This window comes from Harmonia axyridis, chromosome 5 (assembly GCF_914767665.1).
Source record: "Harmonia axyridis chromosome 5, icHarAxyr1.1, whole genome shotgun sequence".
Lineage (NCBI taxonomy): Eukaryota > Metazoa > Arthropoda > Insecta > Coleoptera > Coccinellidae > Harmonia > Harmonia axyridis.
The window spans coordinates 38,116,741-38,140,984 of NC_059505.1; the positions used below are offsets into that span (position 1 = coordinate 38,116,741).

The following is a 24,244-nucleotide window of genomic DNA, read 5'->3' on the forward strand; positions in this document are numbered from 1 at the left end:
GCTTTTGAGTGTTTTTATCTTATTGTGACTATTTCCCTCGTCGTAATTTGCACCAATCAGAAACGCGCAATTTTGAATTACAAATGGTTTCTAGGTGGAAAAACTGTTTGGCAGGACCTGTCAGCAGTTTATTCGCGTTTACCCGCGGCAAAACTTGACAGTTGTTGTCACCAAAAATTACAATACCTTTGAAAACAAACGTAATTATTATTTCCAAGGACACCAGAATTAAACCTTATCTGCAAATGGATAATGAGCACTACTCCAACATCATAAACACCCTTAGAAGTGACGCCTCAGAACCTCCAGCTAAAAAGCAGAAAACAGAAGATCCTGCAGTCACTCCTCCCGCTTCTCACTCAACAGATTACATTAATTATGTACCTACACCCCACATCTTCAATGAATCAACAAAAGTTTCAAACAATACCCCTATCGTGTACCAAAATTGCAATTTATATTTTAATTGTACCATAAATAATTAAATTTGTAGTATTTCGGATGAAATAAAATTGAGTATCTGTTTTTCAGTTTTCAAATTAATACCTATACATGCAGAATAATCTGTTACTCAGAAAATAGTCTTGTCAAATACCATTCGGGCATCTAATTTTTCCTGTGAAAAAAATCGAAAAAACACATTGCAAAGTAATATTTTTTGACAAAAAGCATTCGTGCAGGTGCAAAAATCCTCGTCTTCGACTCGGATTTTTGTTGCCACCAGCACTCATGCTTCTTGTCAAAATATTACTTAGCAACGTGTTTTTTCGATTCTTTTCGGAAAAATTAGATGCCCTTATGATATTACTTACGAAAAAAACATAGTAATTTTTGATACTCAAACTCAAATTTCATAATTAATTGAAATATAAGTCAATCTTCTTCTCATTTAGCCTCAAGCTTTTCACTAGAACCATTTTAAATTGTCATTCGGAATACCATCTACATCAATCAATAAAAAAATAAACATTCCTCCAAGCGACTTGAAGTAGATAGAAAAAAAGGAGGGATTGAAAGAAAGAGTAAAAAAGGAAACAGCGAGTAAAAGATATATTGATGGAAAATTCAAAAAAAGAGGAGTGTAGTAAAGAGAGGACAAAAGAGATAGAGCGGAAAAATATAAAGAATGGGAAAAAAGAGAGACAATTCGTCGGGTGGAATAGGATTTCCCATTTCAACGTTTCCAAGTATGTCTTTCGCAACATAAGGTCGAACATTGTGATGCTGTAAAATCACTTCATCATGTCTCTCGTTGTATTGCGGTCGTTTGTCTTTCAATGCTCGTCTCAAAGGCATTAATTGCATTCGATAACGATCGCCTGTGATTATTTTAGTCGGTTTCAACAACTAATAATACACTAAGCTTATCGTATGATATCTATTGCAAAACGGCGGAAGCAAAGTTGTTCACCTAACAGATAGGAAACTACATGAACATCTTGAGCTGAAGATTCTTCAGTAAATCAAGGAGTTCAACAAACAACACTTATTTCACTATCCTGTAGCTTCATCACATTGCTGTCCCTCCAATCTCACCATAATTGTATCGTTCCCCCTTCTCACAGCCAACTTCCTCACCGAGTATCACCTCCAAAAAACCCATTCCTAAAGTTATATATCTCCATTTTCGGGGAACACTCTCTGAAATCGTACCGGCCAGAAAAAATCCAACTTTACCTTATAAGACTAATAAATCAAACATTTTCTGGGGGTAACCCAGCGGGCGGCAGAGGGAGCAAGGGGGGTTGGTATAGCTTCCGAAATTGTGGTCGGATAAAGATGGAAGGTTTAACATGCAGTGAGGGGGGCCCTCAGGCATGATTTATTCAGGAAGCCAGAGTGATGCAGTGGTTTTTTTGCCGGTGTATTTACCGAGTTCATAATCCCTGACTGCACCGCAAGAATTAGAAGGGTGTTTTTGACGGTTTTCCCGAGGGTTGCGTGGGTGGAAATGGTGGGGGGCTTCGGTGGTTTTCGAAGCGAAGAAGATTCGTCTGAGTGGAGTTAAGTTGTTAGTAAGTTTGTTGAGAATCTTCTTATGTTGAGGTAACTTCGTGAAAGGTTGTTTATTTTAGGGATGATCGAGGGTTTTTTTATTTTTATGTCGTTATCTATTAGAATTGAATTATTTATACAGGGTTTACCAATAATGGTCCCATTTTCATTGGTTATGTTTGAATCATCGTCACTCCTAAAGGTGTTCCTAAATTGCAAGTGGCAGTACAAAAGAAAATGACAGATTCCTCGAATCATAATAAGACAAAAAAAGTCTCATAAACAAAACCCCCCCAAAACGTTTTATTTTAGAGGTGCCAGTTTTTATCACAAACCACCCTTCCTTCACAATATATTCAACTCAAATTTAGCATAGATATTCCTATTTAAAGTTGTCATGAAATCCTATGCACTATGGAGACCAAGAGGGACAACAAAAAGTGTTGGCCGACCTAAAAAGAAATGGATCGATGACTTCAGAATGGTGGTAGGAGTACAGTGGATGATGTTGGCAACAGATCGTATAGCATGGAAAAACTTGGGAAAGGCCTATATCCGAAAATGGATGAACACGGAAGAAGATGCTTTATTGTATGCAAATTTACAGAGTTATATTATCTATTATTATAGAAGTCCTTTTTTTTCAAAAGTATCCAAGCATTTTCTAATTTTCCTTTGAAACACAAAATTAGGAACAACCTGTATACGGACATACGGTACAGCATCAGCTGCTTGCTGTGTTTACATTGTACGCAATCTTACCAGATGCAGATTATCGTTTAAAGTAGACGTTAAACGAAAGCCATCCACAGTTCCTATAAATTATCACTCTGATTGCAGATTAGGAGCATCATAAAATACACGCAAAGCCCTATGATTTTCCTTTTACTTAATTTACTTGGTTAGTTACAGAGTTAGTTGAAAAGTGAGTTAGTTCAATTTGTTAGCAAGAAGTTAATGAATTGGGCAAGAATAATTAGGTCCTTTTAATCCGAGTTTCTGATCTTTGGGATTCGAAGGAAATGAAGATACTTCCCACAGATGTTGCACGAACGTTTTTTACTGGTACAGGAAAATGTACCTATAAGAAAGAGTTTCGAGAGAAGGAGAAAACCTAAAGCGGAATCTTTTTTGAATGGATCACTCCAAAAAGTTTTTCCGGAGCTTCAATCCAAAAAGTTTCTGGATCTCAGTCAATCATGAAACCACCTGCTCACTACCTTCCTTAAAGGGAGGTACTGCCACCTCAGAAAGCACCTGATGATAATAGGGATGTCAGAAACTGACGAGTACAGGTTCTGTGGAGAAAATAAATAACTTCCTGGTCACCTCGTCACAAAATGTCATTGCAAGTCAACCGAAAAAATGCAATAAGACGACAAATTTGAAGTATGAATGGAACCACCTTGAAGCCATCTCAGATACTGGAGCTCATAAGAACTCTGAAACTGAAAGTAAGTGGTGCAGTGGTAAAAACAGCTCTTATGGAGCATATTGCAGTAGTGCATCAATAGAAGTTTATTAGATCGTGACTAGTGATGAATTTTGGTTATATGAATAAAACCTGAAACTAAACAGCAGCCAACCGTAAAGGTATTTCAAGATGAACCAAATCTAACAAAATTTGATCGTAGTTGAAGCACTTCGAAGCAAATGGTCGCCTGTTTCTCAGAAATAACTAATAAATAACAATTCTGAGTGGTATGCAACCATTTGTGCCAGTGTTTGTCGAAATTTGAAAAAAAAAATGAAGCATCATCCTTCATTATGACAAAGCTAGCTCACATACTTCGGTTCGAACAAGTGAATTTTAGAGTGGTTAAAACGTTGAATTGACTTCTTCTTGTTTCCTCACATGAGGAATAAATTGTGTGGCTAGCGTTTTTCAACAACAGAAGAGGCTTTTAATGCCACAAAAAAAGTTTTGGAGCTACCTGATTCGCAGTGGAAAAATTGTTTCAAACACATGGAAACTCATATATTCTTCATGAAGAGTATTTTGAAAAATATTGGAGCTGTTGAAATGATATCTACTGTATGTTTTTCTATCGATTCCTGAGATATAAAAAGCCAGTCTAAGTAAGATAAATAGTAAGTTCAAAAATATGGTCTCAAAATGTGGACATAACTACATACATATAACTGAGATGTAAACCAAACTGAAACACTCCAAATTTAGTCTGAATATATTAAACTACAGAGTTTCCTGCTGATATTGGCATTTGAAATGCGTTTTGACCTCGACCAAATCCCCAGCTCAGTTCCTCCAAAATCGAAGTTTCTCATTAATTCTGAATGGGTCCATGATCGAGAAGAGTAAATGTACAAAATCAACAGTCTCTGCTACCCAGAAAGCATATTCTGTCTTGTAAGGCTGGAGGAGGTGAAAATTGAAAACGGAATTCATAATGTTCTTTCAACACATTTTCATTTCTTCAGTGAATTATTCATGTTCGAAAGTTGTGTGTTTATTTATGAGAGGAAAAGGGAATCTCTAGACTCTTTCAGCGAGTTTCCAGGGAGAAGTTGAGCAAAGGATGGCGTAGAATCGGAATTCTGACGGTAACCTTGGATCAGAATAGGGAGTTTCATGTTCGGAAACTTTATTGAGTCTTTCAAAGCATTGTCTATTCACATCTAAATGCGTAATTCATCAAGTTTTCATCTGCATAATCTCAATTTATGTTAATTGTATTATATTTTCATGAAAGAGAATTAACTAGATTCAGAGTATGTCTTCAGCATACAACATAAAAGAGCAGCAAGAGGTTGAACATCGAATGAATTAGGAGGCAGCAGAGGTGTGATTGGCTGTAGATTGTCAGTTGTATAGGGTGTTTTTTCGAGGTATATAACTTTAAGTTGGCATTACTGTTCAAGATAACGACCGATTTAACAGTTGTCAAATGATGTATTCTCAGTTTGGTTCGGCAATCCATCATGAGTAGACTCACGTCTGAACAACGCTCGCAAATAGTGCAATTTCATTTCGAAAATAATTGTTCTGTGCGAAATACCTATCACGCACTATAGTCTAAGAGCTAGCAACGTTTTCGAGAGAGAATTTCAGGTAGGCCAGTTTTTAGATATGCTATCTCTCTCACTCCCCCGAACATCATACGGGCTATCTGGCTGGCGGTAGTGGTTGCGTTCATCAGTGCGCATCCTACCTGTACAGGTAAAATATCGATTTTTCAAATCATTTTAAGAAGTTTTTTTTTTTTTATTATTTTTATTGAATTTTTCGCAACATGAATATATTATTGCCAGATATTTTTATCGTTGTTTAAATCGTGCCAGACGCTAATTTTGAATTGAAAATTTTTTTCAAAATATTTCAGTATGGCTGAAATTTTTATATGATGTTATTTAAGTATCTAAAAACCTAAAATTAATTTGCCAAACAATAATTCGATTGTTAAACCTTCAGCCAGACCGATCTAAAAGTGAAAAGTGATTGGGCATGTTGGAAGAGTACAGACAATCACGTGTTAGTTGCGCAAGCGAGATAGACGACAGCAGCTGTTTGTAATCAAGATGGCGTCAGTTTAGTCACATTGGTGTATTCGTTGCTGTTATTTTTAATGTTTTTAACAAAATTGCGTTACAATGGCTAGCGAAAAATTAAAATGTGTTTTTTGTAAAGACAGAAATGGAAAAATAATAACTTTTGTTGAAGATAAATTAAAAAAGTGTAAAGAAGTTCTACAAATACGTGTAAATTTTAAACTGAAATATAATAGTGTACAGTTACCGGAGCAAGTTAATGGCACTGATGGATATCACAGAAATTGTTACAGCAGTTTTACAGCTCTAATGACAAAATATCGTAATTTATCTGAAATTGGAACGTCAATGAAGTTCGGTTTCATCTGTTTTCAAACACTTATCGGTCTAAAAAATCAGATGATAATTTTGAAAAAAAATTTCGTAATTTTGATCCATCAAGCCTACCACCATGCAAAGCTGAATTGTATCAGAATTTACTACGAATTCGTTACGTTACAAAGTTTTGGAGAAATGCTCATTTACAACACCCAACATCTCTATCACCTCAAGCTTCTGGCTGGACCATAAATGACGATAAATATGATTTTATCTGGTTTGTTGGAGAGCAGTTACCATCATTAGTTGCCGACATTATCATTAAAGGTAAAAATTGAAAATAAAATACTAATAAATTTCTTTGCCGAAAGATTATAAAATTTTTCATTCTTTTACAGATAATAGCTTATTACAAGACGATGATAATCCAAAAGACGACGATGGCAATGAAAATGACAGTAGTGATGAAGATGATGATAATTATCAAGATGCCTCCGTTTTTTGTGACACAATTATGGATTAAAAAATATAATTTTTGTTTACTTTCATCCTTGAGATAGATTATTACCTTAATTTTGCACAAAAATAAATAATTATTTTAATGCTATCTTAATCCACAATTAATTCAATAGTTTTTAATTCTTTCTCTGTAATTTATTCGACAACTATTCCTATACCAAGCAAAATGGTACCACATCACTTTTTACTTTTAGATCGGTCTGGCTGAAGGTTTAACAATCGAATTATCGTTTGGCAAATTAATTTTAGGTTTTTAGATACTTAAATAACATCATATAAAAATTTCAGCCATACTGAAATATTTTGAAAAAAATTTTTTTTTCAATTCAAAATTAGCGTCTGGCACAATTTAAACAACGATAAAAATATCTGGCAATAATATATTCATGTTGCGAAAAATTCAATAAAAATAATTAAAAAAAAAAAAAACTTCTTAAAATGATTTGAAAAATCGATATTTTACCTGTACAGGTAGGATGCGCACTGATGAACGCAACCACTACCGCCAGCCAGATAGCCCGTATGACGTCCGGGGGAGTGAGAGAGATAGCATATCTAAAAACTAGCCTACCTGAAATGCTTGTTTTCCCGACGTTGCTAGCTCTCGTACTACTACGTCCATTAGCGATGAAGCGCACTTCTGGTTGAATGGCTACGTCATCAAACAAAACTGCCGCATTTGGAGTGAAGCTAATTCTCAAGTGTATGTCGAAACACCGTTACATCCAGAACAACTGACTGTTTGGTGCGCTTTATGGGCTGGTGGAATCATTGGTCCGTACTTCTTCAAAATCGATGATGGCCAGAACGTTACAGTCAATGGTGATCGGTATAGAGCCATGATTACTAATTTTTTCATTCCTGAATTGAACAACCATGATGTCCAGGAGCTGTGGTTCCAACAAGACGGCGCAACATGTCACACAGCTCGTGCCACAATCGAATTATTGAAAGACACGTTTTGGTGACCGCCTAATTTCACGTTTTGGACCTGTGAATTGGCCTCCAAGATCTTGTGATTTAACACCGCTAGACTACTTTTTGTGTGGGGCTATGTAAATTCATTGGTCTATGCGGATAAGCCACAAACCCTTGACCATTTGGAAGACAACATTCGCCGTGTTATTGCCGATATACGGCCACAAATGTTGGAAAAAGTCATCAAAAATTGGACGTCCAGATTGGACTACATCCGAGCCAGCCGTGGCGGTCATATGCCAGAAATCATATTTAAAATGTAATGTCACAAGATAAGCTATAGTTCTAGTTCTATAGCTCTAAAAAAAAACACCCTTTATATCCATGTGTGATGGTGTTTCACTACTGAATTACGACCTAATTGGTGGTGAAAATAAGATTCGAATGTTATAGTAATCTGTGGAAAACAACCCCCAAAAAAAATCCTTCTATATTGAAGTTGCCAACTGAAGCAATGAATGATGCTGCGTTATAAATAATAAAAGAAACGTCATTAGTTACATAATGATCTTTCCATTGACAAACTTCCTCTGAATTGTTGCTTTAATTGGGAAGAGGGGTTTGCATCCCCAAAACTCCCCTCAGCTGCGCTAGTGGATAGCAGTCATATTCGTAATCATCTTTCAGTAGAAGGTTCGTTTGCAAAGACTCTTCATCGTTTCGAATGGCCGCATTGGTATTTCATTAATACTGTTCATCCATTGGATGAATAGACTTCGTTATATAATTTCCATTCATCATCTGTGAATTTATATCGAATTCTTTGTAATGAATTCTACGCACGGTTTGAGTCCGTGATCAAGTTGAAAGCGACACTAATTCGAAATGAAACGTAATTTGCATCATCGATGCTATTTTTATGGATGATTGGTTGGTTCACGAATTCCAACGATAGTGCCTAACGATAACGAGAAAAATTTGGTATGTATTTGGTTCATTATCCTCGTCATTCTATCCTGTTTGTTTTGATATTCGAACTCCATTTTCGAACCAATTCATTTTCAGATAGGAACTGTAGCTGTATGTTATGAGCTTTGAAATGTTCTCCAAGTGACACCTCCAAAAAATGCTCATTCAAAGACAGTCATGTTTTAGGAAGGAACTTGGAAAAGCGTATCGAAAGTTCTTTGTTGACCTGAGTGTGGTGTAATACCATCCAGCGAGAAGCAACAAAGTCATCCTCTTATGGGTGTAGGGCATAGTGGTACAGAAAGCAATGTAAGTAAGACTCACTGGATCTGAAGTCTTGTATGGCCTTAGGATAAAAGTCTACATGAACCAATGACAACAATGAAAGCTAGGGAGTGAAAGATTCCTGTGAGGGAATACTCCCAGTTTTGGTGGAATTTACTTCATTCCAAAACCACGACGAGAACTGGCGTTGGAGTACACCAGGCTGGCACCAGATTCTCACGATCATTAGGCAGCTGTCTAAGTGTCTTTTAGGCAGATACACTTGCAATCAATAGATGTGTAAAAATGAACCTAGTAAGAAACTATCAGAAATGTAATATAGCGAAATCTTCCTTGGTTGGATAACTCCAAAATGTTTAGTAGAATCTTAGATACTACAAGATTTAAGAAGTATCTGGGTTAAGGCAAAAATATGCTACACCTCCTCACAAGATTGCCGACTCAGAAAACACCTTATGAGATTGAGTCTAACAGAAAAAGATGTGTACAGAGTCTGAGGAAAGGATGAAGAAACTCCGGACCATCTGGTGACTGAATGCCTTGCCATCGCTAGTCAACGCAAAAAAATCTTTGGACAAGGGAGTTGCAGAAGCGAGGAAGTAAACTCTTTGAGGCTATCTCAAATACTGGAGTTCATTAGAAATATGGGATGGAAGGGAGAGCTGTAGACTTTTACGATAAATTCCACAAAGAGTAGCTCCTGAAGCTCCCATAAACTGAGCTTTGAATAATGTGAGGACTTTAGATACTGTGTACTTATAAGTACCTGCGCCAAAATGACCAGTTGGCAGATGCAATTCTGTAAATCAGTTAGGTAAACAGCTGAAAACAAGTATCCAGAACTAGCCAGCCCAATGAATAAATTCTCCTGGACAAGCCTGCTCTTAATCCTCAAGCAAATGAGCGAAGGCTACCATAGATGTTGGAAGATTGCCACCATGGTCGGCCATCTCATTGGCAATTGTTGGGTATGGTAAAGAAACAATAATTAACCTGGCTTCTAGCCTATCGATCGGTAAATTCAAGCTACAAGGTTGATATGATCTCATTTTTATCTGAGGAACTCAATACTACCTTTCCTTCTGAAGACTTTGTTGAAGGGAAAGTGGTTATTTCATCTTGAATCCATTTGAAAACATGATGAAAGTGAAATGAGGAATATATTTTGTGAAACACAATGAAGAGAAATTGAAATATATGTTTTTTAAAATTCTTCTACATGCACCTGAATCTTAAGCGCTCAGAAAATACTGAAAAAAACAAACTTAATGCCCTGGAGCTTTAGTACTACCACCAAATTTTTAGAATTTCATATGTTGACAAAATGTTCAATGGTTTTTGAGATGAATTGGTTAGGAACAAAAAGAATTCCTATTTGAGCGTTGCAGGACGTTTTCGAGGTCTTCATCAAGGGTAAAATATCACCTAGAAGCACTGAAATGAATAATAAAGAGGATTGTATAAAGAGCATAATGGTTTAACAATATATCTCTTGTCACCATCATCTAATGACACCAATAACAAGGATGATATATGGGGTACGTTCAATCTAAAGTTTCATTAAGTGAAAACCATTATTATTCAAAATTCCCCCGGCTTCAAGAGAACAAACACAATAATCCACTGTCCCTGAGGTAATCGACTAAAACGCGTCTAACGTCCACACATTTCCTCGGAAACTTCAGAACTATAATAGCTATAATGAAAAACAAATAGCTATGTGGAATATCCCAGCTCTCGAAGTTAACTAATGACCAAGAAATTAAATCTACAAAACGCCATCCCCCAGAACAACTTCCCCCAATTGTTCTCACATCAAAGAACCCCCATAATGTCCAATCCCCTTCTCTCCCTCACCTTTAAGTATTCACGACAGAAATTTCAACCCTAATCGTTGCTGCTAAAGTATCAAATTGCATGTTTACGACCTGAACTTTTATTGCCATAGAGTACAATTATTCGCCGTCCTCCGCTCCTTTATTCATACAAATTCTATGTGCGTTTCGCTCGTTCATTTCCATAGAAAATGGTCTTGCTTGTTTTACGACGAATCGGCCATCACTTGACGAATTGGCAGTGGGTATGAGGAAATAGCAAGGCAGACTGGGATTTATGCTGAGTTTTTTCAGGTTGTAGGAAATGAGGTATGTAGTTGGAAGAGGTAGGAATGGATCTAGTTCCGGAAATTATTTTTTGATTGGGTTTTTACTTGGGAGACTGACTGACTGAAATGAAGAAGTAGATTCAGTTGGATTGATGGAGATAAATAGCAAAATAGATGCAGATGAATCTTCTTAGATTTTATTTCTGACTAGTTTGCGCTCATAAAATACAAACTGGTGTTTTTAAGCTGAATATGGTTGTTGTTTATGGTTTCACAGTTGAGAAAATCAAACTGTGTTGATGTTTCTGTTCGGTAATTCATCGTGAATCGTTTACTACCAGAACAAAGCTTGTAAATTATGGAAATTTACTTCGAAAGAAAAAAATCTTTTCACGAAGTTCATCGATTTATTACAAAATTAATTTGGTTACAAGTTGATTACCAGAAGTGGAACCATAAACTGGCCCTCTCGTTCGTGTGACTTGACGCCTCTCGATTACTTTCATGTAGCTATGTTGATTCATTGGCTTTTGGCTTGACTTGATATTTAAGCTACTTGACTTGATATTCAAGCTACTCGACTCGAGCTTGACTTGAAATCATTTCAAGTTCAAGCCAAGTAATATTTTTGTCAATTTCAAGTCGAGTACTTGGATATCAGGTCAAGCCGTGAATCGCTACTAGCAACTCTTGAAGCACTATTGACGCCATAAAGCCTGATTTGTGAGGCTTTGTACATGAAGAGAAAATGATTAGTCTTTAAGGGAATATTGTGCACCAGAGTTTAAAAACTAGAATTGTATTAATAGGCCAATTGAAAAGTCCCCGGTTCGATTTTATTATTCAACATATTTGTCTTCGAGGGCGATACAGCAATTATAGCGATTTTCCAATTTTTCGATACCATTTTTGAGTACGATTTGTCTTTCGTTTTAAAATGGGCCTCATTTTCGGCGATAATTCCTTCATTGGCGCTGAATTTCTTTCCAGCGATTATTCTTTTGATGTCTGAGAACAGGAAAAAGTCGCAGGTGGCCCGATCTGGCGAATACGGTGAATGCAGAAGCAATTCGAAATTTTGCCATTGTTTTCATTGATTTGTGACACGGTGCATTGTCTTGATGAAACAGCACCTTTTTTTCTTCACATGGGGCCGATTTCATCCTTTAAACAATCCAATAACGCTAAATAAAAATCGCTGTTTATGGTCTGGCCTTTTTGGTGGTAATCAATGAATATTATATCTTGCGCATCCAAGACTACTGATGCCATAACCTTGCCAACTGACTGTTGTGTTTTTCCTCGCTTTGGATTCGTTTCATCGTGTGCAGTCCACTCAGCTGAATGTCGATTGGACTCTGGAGTGAAATAATGGAGCCATGTTCCATCTATTGTCACATATCAACACAAAAGTTCAAGTTAATTGCACTAAAACAGCTTCAAACACTGCTCAGAATCATTAACAAGTTGGTTTTGATCGATTGTGTGCTCACGCGGCACCCATATTGCACACAGTTTTCTCATGTACAAATATTCGAGATTGATATGATGTACACGTTCAGATGATATCTTCACAATATCTGCTATCTCGATCGACTCCACTTTTGGTAATTCAAAATTATTTTATGAATTTTTTTGATTTTTTCATCGGTGACAGCCCCTTTTGGGCATCCACTGCGTTCGCCGTCTTCGGTGCTCATTTCACCACGTTTAAACTTAGCATATCAATCAATGATCGTTGATTTTCCTGGTGCTGACCCCAGAAACACTCCATCAAGCCAAGGTTCTGCTTCAACTGTATTTGTTCACTCCAGAAAGCAATATTTTATCAGCACACGAAATTTTTTTGCTATCTGAGACTTGTGCTTGAAGAGAAAATCATTAATCTCTGAGGAAATATTGTAGAGCACCAGAGTGCAAAAGCGAGAATTGTAATGTTCAAAATACATATAACGTTTTCAAATCAGAAAAATCATTCTTTCGAACCCTTGATAGGGAATTCTAAAATAGTTCTGTTCAACAAGAAACGTCAAGATGATATCGTTTAATATTTAGTTGTTCTTCTTCATCATTTAAGTCTTCTGACCCCAAATGAGCAATTGCCCCTTCTGTATTAGAAGAAAGAAGAGCCTATCACTTCAAAAACCTAATTCAACCCCAACATCAAATTATTTCCGGTCCACATCTCATCCTAGGACTAATTCAACACCCCTAGTCTCATCCAAACTCCCACCACGCTCCCCAACTTGCAGCATCTCCTCCGTTCGCCGCATCTCATGAAATATTCAGATAGAAGAATTAGACGGAGATAAAACTGTCGCGCACAACAAGTCGTTTACCCCTTCCCACCCCATTAAGCTGCAGCGGCAAGATAAAACTGGCCGAACACACCTTTAAAACTTACACGACTATGAAACTCCACCGCAGCCATCCTCCAAGTGGGCCCATTCTCTCCTGGCTGTCGGAAGTAGCTGCACCTGGCGGATTTTGCTCCGATAATGGAAACTTTGACTTCCTTGTTCCGAGTTTGAGAGCTGGTCCAAGTTATTTCGGTTAATTATTTATGTGACGAGAGCACTTGTTACGCCAGCAGCTTTTAAGTGGTTTTCCACCGTCATGGAATTTATTACATACGGAACGTATCAGGGATAATACTGGCTCGAGAGAGAGTGAGAGAGGAGGGGGAGATCTGTTAATGCAGCCTCTTGCTGGGGCGGAAGCGATGGAGGATGGTAATTCGATTGTTAACTTGAGGCAGATTCTGCTAACGAAGAAGGCTTTAGGTGGATTGAGATGTGGAGGGGATGTTACGGAGATTCCTTAATGGTTTGATCTTCACAAAGGAGGAAGTTGTTGTTCAGGAATGGTTTTCCTGTTAGAATCTCGAATTTCATTCATGTCCATTCTAAAGATCTGAGTTCTTGAGATCTTTCTGAATTGAAAAAGATGATCTATACCTAGAATAAGGCATCTGGCACCTAACCTGGAACGTAATAAAGGTATATTGTATCAGTTTATAACTCGATCATTATTCATCTGAAGACACACATTTATTGTAGCATTGTTGCTAACCTGATGGTATATACATAGGAGTACAACTTTGCCTCCACCGTTTTTTTTTCCGAAATTCGAGACTTTGTTGTGAAAAACTGGTTATACATAAGATTCAAAGTATTGTCCATCGTTGGCCACTACTTTTTCCAGTCTTTCGGCAGCGTACGAATCCTGCGTTGGAAAAGCTTTTGAAGCGATCCACGAATCGATCCAATGTTTCACTTCTTTATAAGACCGAAAGTGCTGGTCAGCCAGGCCGTGTGCCATTGACCAAAACAAGTGATAGACCAGGTAGTAGGACTTCCCATTTCAACGTTTCCAAGTTTGTCTTGACCACTTTCACGTCGAGCATTGTCATGCTGTAAAATCACTTCATCATGTCTCTCGTTCTATTGCGACTGTTTGCTCGGCTCAAACGTATTAATTGCATTCGATAACGATCGCCTGTGATTATTTCAGTAGGTTTCAACAAGTCATAATACTTTACGCCGAGCTGGTCCCACCAAATGCGGAGTATGACCTTAGAATCGTTAATATTCGGCTATAGACGTGGAAGCATGGCCGGGATTTATCCATTAGTTTCTGCGCTTGGGATTATCGTTATGAAATCATTTTTCGACTCCAGTCATAATGCGATGCAGAAATCCCTTCACAAGCAAACAAACGCCGTTCAACATCTCTTGGCTTCAACTCGTGCGGCACCTAATTTCCTTGTTTCTGAATCATCCTATGACTTTCAGGCGTTTTGAAATTGCTTGTTGCATCACTCTCAATGATCTTACCAATTCATCGATCAAATAATGCCTCCAATTCTGCATCTTCGAAAACCTTCTCTTTTCCACCGCCACTCTCGGCACGTTTCTTCAGTAATAACGGCCTGGCTGTAGGTATTTGAGAGTATTCGATGAGCCTCAGTCGAAGATTTCTTCATATTCAAGGCAGATAATTAAACGTCCCGCAAATGACGAGAATTTGGCTTGTAAGCTGACATGTTCAATCGAGAATAACAAATACTTGAGTTTATTGTATGACATCTACGATCTATTTATTTTGACTACCACTTACCGTTACAGCCGTCTATTGAAAACGGCAGAAGCATAGTTGTACACCTGATAGTTCAGAAATGGCTTTCTTGTTAGAATCTCGAATTTAGAAAAAACTGCAACATTTATGCTCATTTTACGATCTTGTGTTCTTAAGATCTTTTTACATTGACAAAGATAATCTAAACCAATTGTATAACAGTTCATTACGCGATCATACCAGATAAGCTTCAGAGTTCGAGCTCATACAATATTGTTTAGAAAATGTTAGTGGGGTTTCTATTAATTTTTTATTTATATTTCATTTGGTGACCGAGACAGACATTTATTGTAACATTATTGCTAACCTGAGGTTATACGATTTTGATTTCGAAATATTCAAGCTCTTTTAAAAAAGGTATTTTATCACCTAAGTTTGAACCTTTCAACATCAAGGTAAGACCAAATTTTCAGAAATGGAAAGTCGATAAGTTTTTCTTCTTGTTTCAGGGTAATTTTTTGTTACCTATTTTTGTACCCAATTGTATGTACAACAAATCATTGGGTACATACATGTTTGAACCAAATGCCGTCGATGTTTTCTCAATTGATTTTTGGAAACAAAAAAAAACTCCTTTTGAATTCTGCACTCGTGTAGAACATCAATGCCTTCTGCACTTGTACTATAAACAACTATACCCTACCTCTTGAAACGTTAATTCAACAAGACGTTCGCCATCCAATCAATAATTCCAGAAGCTGGCGTAAAATTCGGGAAACTCTTGCCGGAGTTCATTTCGCAAATTGGTCAGATATATCGAGGCAGACAGGTGAGATGGGAGAGGCTGGAAAGTTTCTGTGTAACTTTCCTACCGAAATTCATTATTTGCCGTTGTTCCCTCCAGAACCGGAATCCATAATGGGAGCAGGAATCACATGTATGGTCTGAGGGGTGATTTACAGCTCGGAGGAAACTCACTCTGTGACGATTGGAGGGCGAAACAGTTTTCCGAGACGTCCTCCAACGGTCGTAAATCAAGGAGGCATTGGAAAACTTGATAATTGAGTACTGGGAGGGAGGAAATTCAGTTGGATTCTCTTTGTTATCGTCTTGTCTCTTGTTTCTCGAGTGAACCGAAGGAATTATAGATATACTACATAGTGAAAACAAGAAAAAATTTCTCTAACTATGATTCCACTGAGCGTTCATCCATCCTGGCGCTAGCCTCGAACTAGTCTGCTTGACTTTCTGAGTGCTCGTTTTTAAAACAGATTGTCCTATTCTTTTGTAACAATGACTGCAATTTAAGTATTTTGAGCCAAAAATGGTTTTAAATATAATATAATAATTATTTATCGATTTATTCAAACAATGAAGTGTAGTTACTTTACAAAAAAATATACAGTATAGAAGAAAATTAGAACAATAACAACAAAGGACCAATACAGAAAGGAATTGAATGAGTTCAGGACATATTGTGTCGTCATAATTCTTAATAGATAAATAATGGTTTATGTCTGTATATAATATATCAAATTAATTTTACGGCATTCAGACAATTTTTCAATTCTGGAAAAAGTACCTCCCCGAGGTTGCGGGTTCGAGCCCCGCTCGGGGAGGTACTTTTTCCAGATTTGAAAAATTATCTGAATGCCATAAAATTAATTTGATATAATTATTAATTCTCATCATTCAAAGATTCATTTGCAGAATATTAACATTCAAACAACAGCATCTTTCAGATTTTTTTCTTAAATTTGTACGGATTTGTTGAAAGTTGTTGTGTTTGACTCACTTATGACGAATATGTTTTCAAATCTGATTCTTTCCATACGTAAGATGTCAGAAGCCTTTGAGCTCTCGTTTATTTATGCTTCATAACTACGAGTATAACACAATGACCCTTGTCACAAATTGTACTTTCAACTGCCCGAACATTCAGCACTCCAGAGCTGCTTGACCATCCAGTTTATTCTCCAGATCTGGCCCCCATTTATTTCTAGCTTTTTACTGACCTCAAAAACATGCTTCAGGAAAAGAAATTGTGCTTTCATGAAGATGTTCTTGTCGAGGTTGAAGTCAATGTTGATAACAGAGATCAATCTTTCTACAGAAAAGTTATTGCAGAGTTGAAGGAGACTTGAAGTGCCTGTATAATTCTTGGAGGTGCAGAAATCGGAAAAAAGGGACCTCAAATTCAAAAACAACACCAAGACAATGCTTCTCACCACAAATTTTAGTTTATTTTTATTTATTTAAATTGATGAAAACCATGGCTGAATTAAGTGAATTTCATTTTCAACTGCCTGAACATCCAGCACTCCAGAGCTTTTTGCAGAACTAAGAGGAATACTCCAGCAAAAGAAATTTGGCTCAAATATTAGAGTAATAAGCATAGATAGAGGGAGTATACGCAATTTTCATATGTCCCCAACATGGTAAAGTTACGTTGTCGGATTGTGATATATTTTCAAATCCACAATTTTACTATATCGTTATGAATGTATAGTATATTGAATGAAATATATTATTCGAGCGATAATATTAAATATGCGAATTTCAATATTTGGAATCCTATATTTTCCCTAATTGCCGAATTTATAATAAGCAGAATATTTATTATTTTCTGTATCTACCTGCTGAAATCCAAGGTTTAGGAACTTTTGCTCTCCTAGTGTCATCGGTTGTTTTACGTAATTTGGCGCGCTTGAAGTTTGTTTTCTGAATTTCTGATATATTAAGACATTCATTTCAATATACTTAGCTATTTTGAGCTAATATGAAACGCTGATTCACTTTAGGACATAAGAAGTGCGTTCTTCGTGGAGAAACTCGTGAATTGAGTGAAATATCGTATCAATGATATGTTTTTATTTCCGCGCGCTTCATGTCAAATTTGATAGTTCATGTTGGGGACAAAATTTGCTCACTGAAAATGATATGCTCCCTCTATCTATGTTTATTACTTTGAGGCATAAGCAATATGAATTCCTTTCCATCACACTACCACCCACTTAGCTAAAGAAGATAATTCATAACAAAAGATTCACTAGACACTCAAGTAAAAATTCCCTTTAAACTCCAACACCAGCTCAGGTGGAGACAGCTCCAACACCTATAAATCGTGTACGTCAACATGTCAACAAACTTTCTCCTTAATTTCAAACGTGCCATAGCGGAGAATCAGGAAACGAGTTGACATTGTGTTCATATAACAGTTATTCGCCAGTGTTTCTTGTTTGCCCCCATCCAAGACTTGTTTTCTAGGCAAACTCATAATCTCCGGAGTACGAGCTATACGAGAGAGGTCTAGGGAAACAGTTTAACTATGATTTGTTTAAATCTTGGCGACCGCGGTCTATAACTAAGCTTATCCACTATCACTTTCTAGGGAATAATAGTTTTAGCACGCGAAATTCATTATCCCCAGGGGTGGCCGATGAGATTAGGTCCTAGGGGGTTGTAGGGTGAGAAGGGGTGGTTGATGACGTTGTCTAGGGTTGAGTTATCTCGAAGATTTAAGGACTCATAATATGTAGCGTTAAATTTTGGGGTGGCAAGGGAAGACGTTTATGGTAACAGATTGTTCCGGAGATTGTGTATATCTGTTTCCAATTTAACATTGAGGGTGTGTTTTTTTGTAATTCTTTTCCTCTGGAGTGGAGCCTAATCTATTTTATGAAAGTGATATTTGTAATATTATATTGAAGGATAGCAGGAAACAGCGTTAAATTTAGGGGTGGCAGGGAAAACCTTTATGGTAACAGATTGTTCTGGATATAGTTTATATCTGTTTCCAATTTAACATTGAGGAATGGCTTTTTGGTAATTGTCTGCCTCTGTAATGGAAGTTGATTTATTTTATGGAAGTGGTACTTGTAATATTACATGAATTAATGGAAGGACAAAACTTGTGAGCAAATCGAAGATTCAATTAATGATGTATTGTTCGCGAATTAATTTGTTCCTCCTGGACAAAGTGTCAATCAAGTTTTTCATAGAGACGTCTTTGAAAGGCTCAGTAAAAGTGTCATTTCCATGAGGCATATTGCAGACTAATTGATGTTTCTTTATGTCACACTGACCTCTCCATAAAAAATTTCTGACCTAAAAAGGCATTTCTATGTTTTTCTAGTTCTCAGTTCCTGTGACTTTTCACCTTATCTTGATCCTCTGTCATTTTCCTCTTTTCTAATCTAAAAAATGAAGCTCACAATCGATCAAAAGCAACAACGTGTTAATGATTCTGAGCAGTGTTTGGAGCTGTTTGAGTGTGATAAACCTGAATTTTTGCGTTGATATGTTGATATGCGACAATGGATGAAACATGGCTCCATCATTTCACTCCGGAGTCCAATCGACAGTCAGCTGAGTGGACTCCATACGATGAACCGAATCCAAAGCGAGTAAAAACCCAACAGTCAGCTGGTGAGGTTAGGGCATCAGTAGTCTGGGATGTGCAAGGTATAGTATTGTTTGATCACCTCCAAAAAGGTCAGACCATCAACAACGATTATTATATAGCGTTATTGGATTTTTTTGAAAGATGAAATAGTTAAAAAACAACCCCATTTGAAGAAAAAAGGTGTTGTTTCATCAAGACAATGCGCCGTGTCACAAATCAATGAAAACAATGGCAAAATTGCATGAATTGGGCTTTGAAAGGCTTCTGCATCCGCCAGAATTTGCCCCCAGCGACTTTTTTCTGTTCTCGGACCTCAAAAGAATAGTCGCTGGAAACGTGGCTCCATCATTTCACTCCGGAGTCAAATCGATAGTCAGCTGAGTGGTCTGCACACGATGAATCGAATGCAAAGCGGGGAAAACACAACAGTCAGCTGGCATGGTTATGGCATCAGCATTCTGCGATGCTCAAGGTATAATATTCATTAATTACCTCCAAATCAGCCAGACCATCAACAGCAATTATTATATGGCGTTATTGGATCGTTTAGAGGATGACATCTTCATAAAAAAAGCCGCGTTTGAAGAAAAAAAGGTTATGTTTCATCAAGACAATGCGCCGGATCACAAATCAATGAAAACAATCGCAAAATTGCATGAATTGGGCATCGAATTGCTTCTGCATCTACTGTATTCGGCAGATCCGGCCCCCAGCGATTTTTTCCTGTTCTCAGACCACAAAGGAATGCTCGCTGGAAAGAAATTCAGCGCCAATGAAGAAGTAATCGCTGACACTGGAGCCTATTTTGAATCGAAAGACTAGTCGTACTACAAAAATGGTATCGAAACGTTGGAAGATCGCTATAATTGCTGTATCGCCCTCGAATGCAACCATGTTGAATAAAAAAATCGAATTTTGCCAAAAAAATGTGTTTCACTATGGTAGACCGGCGACTTTTCAATTGTCCTGTTAGTACTTCAAGTCTAATATACTCGGAATTTTCATTTCTTAGTAGCTAAGAACAGTGGACAGGAATGACATATATGGAGCTGTTTCGGTCTGCAGCAAATAAGATCAGATGGGCCATAGTAATCGCCAACGTCCAATAAGGATGAGGCACGAGAAGAAGAAGAAGAGCTATTTGGAAAAATATTTCACTTAGTTTCTATGTCGCCTGAAGAATACCACTGCTGGAATTTTTCTCCTTAACAATGGCCTTATCGTAAAAAACTTTTAAATATAAATGTTCCCTTCGATACAAATGGAAAATACCTTGTGCAAATACTTCAAGCTCAAATTCCAACACTCCTTCCTCGAACTTATCATCCACCTCTTCCATAAAAAATGTACTGCTTCCAGCTTCCAAGAACCACGTATGCAGTCGCCCTGAACCTGAAAGACCCTCTTACGTCTCCCAATACCCCCATTATTCCTCGAAAAGGGGGGTCCGATCGATTCTCCAGCGATACACACTACGGACAAATCGTACGTATTCATAATTTAGGTAGAGCTTTCCACGATTCCACCTCCTCTTCCTCCTTCTGACCTCTCCATGCTTGAACGCATCACTGAAAATGTTTGTTACCGACCCTCCTGAATTGTGAGCATCTCTCCTTCTCCTTCACGGGTCTTAATTTTTATTGCGGTCGAGGCCTAATAGCCGATTGTATGAGTTATTCAATGTTTTTCGGGTCCTTTTAGATTGGGAGAAAAAAGAGGTTGGAGAAGGGTGGGTTCGATAAGTGGAATCGATTCGAAAGCAGATGTTTCTTCCATTTGGATGTTTTTGTTCAACTTCGGCTTGAATATAGAATAAAAACTGGGGAGCTTTGTGAAGTTTCTCGTTGAAAGGTTGAAAGGTGCTGTTCTGCAACGCTTTTTAACTTCTCAATATATCTTCTCTTGAAAGATTTGTGTTTACTCTCTGAAGTATCAAACTTCTTGGCCACCTAGCTTATTTTCCAGATCTGGCCCCCAGTACTTTCTGGCTTCTTGCAGACCCTGAAAAAAAAATACTCCAGGAAAAGAAAATTTGGCACCCATAAAGCGCACCAAAATGTCAGTTTTTCTGGATGTAACGGTGTTTCGAAGAATTGACGTTGATTTTAAAAGATTGGGCGGTCAATATAAGAAAGAGAGACGAGACAGAAAATAAAGAAGCAATGGTGAAGACAATGTGTTGTACAAACTCTTGCAAAAAAGTACTATAATGACTATAACTTTATGATTGACCTGTTTAACAACATAGTATTTGAATCAGCCCGAGATTCCCACGATGCAATGGTAATAAATCATCTTCAGTAGAGAATAGCAACGAATATAATGTTTAGTTGAATTTCATTAAAGTCATACATTTTTTGTTGAAAAATTTTCCGTTGAACATTCTTCGGACATTACAATGCCTCATAATTCAGCTTTCGGTTTCAGGCTATTTTCAAAGAACGAACTTTCAATAGTCATGAAATTATCTCATCTATGGTCTATTATCAATGTTCTAGGGATATTACTACAGATTTTTTTATTTGGATCATAAACAAAGATATTGAGCTTGGAATAATAGTATATTCTAAAACAAGTTGCAGAATGGGCTCCTATTCCAACAAGAATGCGAAATTCGAAAACGAGCTATGAATGAGCGAGATTTCGAACGCATGAGTATTGGAATCACCTTCTGCAACGAGTATTGAACGATATTTTCTCTATTTCAGTCAAGTTTCGTGAAATATTGTTGGAATTCAATGAAAATTCAGATTATACATCCTAGTGACATTTGCATTGTATCTCGGCAGTTGGTGTGACTGGTTGACATATTATCGAATATGAATTAGAATCGTACGTTTCAAATATTGAAATAGTTAATAATTTGGCATTAAATTCGTGAATTATTTCTGTCGAAATCGATTTAACACCAACATAATCAAGGGAAATGGCGAATAAGTCGCAAATCATTTCACTTCATCCAAATTACATCATATTGACACTTGATGTTCATTTTGACAGGATTGGAAGTCTGTGTAGACAACCACAAAACGAAAAATTCAACCGACAACAATGCTGTAATGAGTTCATTACATCACTGTTTTTAGAACTGTAACGAACTCATTACGATACTGAAATAAAGAAAAACTTATTACACTTTTCTTTTCAACAACCAAAAACCAATTAAATTAAACTTCTAAGATAAGGATTCAAAAGAAACAAATTCCTCTCATTCCTCTTCCATTTCTTGAACACGAAACGCAGTCAACAAACACCTGTTCAAGACGTGCGAAGAACCACAAGATACATCATGGAATATTACACCTCCACGCCTGGTCATATGATCCAGAAAATTCGACCGGTGTCGCAGTCTGATTCTCTGAAGCAGAAACCTGTAGTGTCGGTGGAAAGCCGATCCAAGTGGCCTAGGAAGTAAGGGGAAACCGACAAGCTTCCCTACAAGTGTTTGTTTTCGAACTGGGGCTGTTTCCGTGTCAACAAACACGTCTACGAATAGCTGGTAATTCTAGCCGATGACGTTACAATCCGCTCTGAGGGTGATTTCATCGTTTGGACAAGTCAACTGAATCGATAGATTCATCTGACTCGCTTATGATGTGGACATAACCTGGATTAAAGTGATTATATAAGATTCAATGTCATCAACTCAATTTTTTCAAGAGATATTAATTTCGAAATCATTCATTCGATAAAATAAAATCTCAGCGCCAGTAGGTACGATACCACTTTTTTCTCTCATTAGTGCCAAGCTTCAAAAGATGCGTGTCAAAATTTTGAAGGTAAAGTCATACTATTTTTTTTGTTCCACAAAAATGGATGAAACCTTGTTTCTTGAATTGATAAAACACCATTTTTACATTGGCATCGGCTAAATGAGTGATGACTTGAAAAGTGGACAAAGAACAGATTGATGACAAAAGTTAAACGTTCTGGTGGCCAGATTTCTACAGTTCTTCCAGAGAACAAAAGAGTCCACGAGAAGGCATCGTATTCACTATTTTTAATGAATATCCGTCCATGAGAAAGCTTTGCTTGAATTGGATACCAGGCTGTCCAGATCTTGTGATCCGTCCAAGATCTTGTGATTTAACACCGCTAGACTACTTTCTGTGGGGCTATGTAAAGTCATTGGTCTATGCGGATAAGCCACAAACCCTTGATCATTTGGAAGACAACATTCGCCGTGTTATTGCCGATATACGGCCACAAATGTTGGAAAAAGTCATCGAAAATTGGACGTCCAGATTGGACTACATCTGAGCCCGCCGTGGCGGTCATATGCCAGAAATCATATTTAAAATGTAATGCCACAAGATTATGTTGCGGATAAATAAAATTCATGTCAATCGAATAATCCATCGTTGTTTTTTTGCAATTTAAAGTTCTATAGCTCTTAAAAAAACACCCTCTATTATCTTATTCTTTAACCCTCACACGTGATAGAGAAAATGTATATCGGTGTTTCTAACGTTACATCTTGTAGAAATTTAACCATAAATTTGATAAATTTCGTGAGCAACTTCCTGAATAACAGAAACAACGAAATAAAATCTACCAATCAGGTTAATTTTCCACAAGAATGACTCTTCAACAACGCCATCTATTTCCACGCTAATTTTCACGGAACTACGTTTTGTCCTACAACTCAATATCCACCCAATGAAATAAGCTAATTACTCTCCAATTCGACGTCATAAAAACAACATCCAATTTTCCGATGCAACGGATCAAGCAACCTCAATTCCCCCCTCCACACATGCACTTTCCCGGAAAAACTGCGCCGGAAAACTCCATTCATCAAACCGGGGGTCGACTTCCGGTTTCAATACCGACGAAGAGCACAGCGTTACACATAAGTGATTATTCAACCGGAAACTTAACCCCCCCCTCCACCTCCTCAATACAAGAAAATTAAATGGGACGTCAGGGAGCTGTAAAATCCGGAAAAATTATTTTCCAGTTCTTCGTTCTCTCAAGGTTGTCGTGCATCAGGGAGATTGCTCTTCTTTATTTACGGGCGTGCCAGCGCCATTGTTCAACCTACCCCCACTACCAGGACTCCCCACCCCTCGGGTGACTTGATCGAAAATGTTGCAGCTCGTGCGAATGTTCCGAATGTTTCAAAACGAATGTGACGTGTCGCGGTT

The 24,244-nt window shown here is 37.4% G+C and overlaps 1 protein-coding gene and 1 long non-coding RNA gene across 3 annotated transcripts in view; both read left to right on the forward strand.

Moving 5' to 3' along the window:
• Nucleotides 1-24,244, forward strand: part of LOC123680587 (lachesin-like) — a 328,128-nt gene that overhangs the window by 109,681 nt on the left and 194,203 nt on the right. The window lies entirely within an intron of this gene.
• On the forward strand, nucleotides 5,916-6,427 carry LOC123680588. The gene is made up of 2 exons (XR_006747536.1): nucleotides 5,916-6,147; nucleotides 6,219-6,427. It is a non-coding gene; the product is annotated as an uncharacterized LOC123680588 (long non-coding RNA).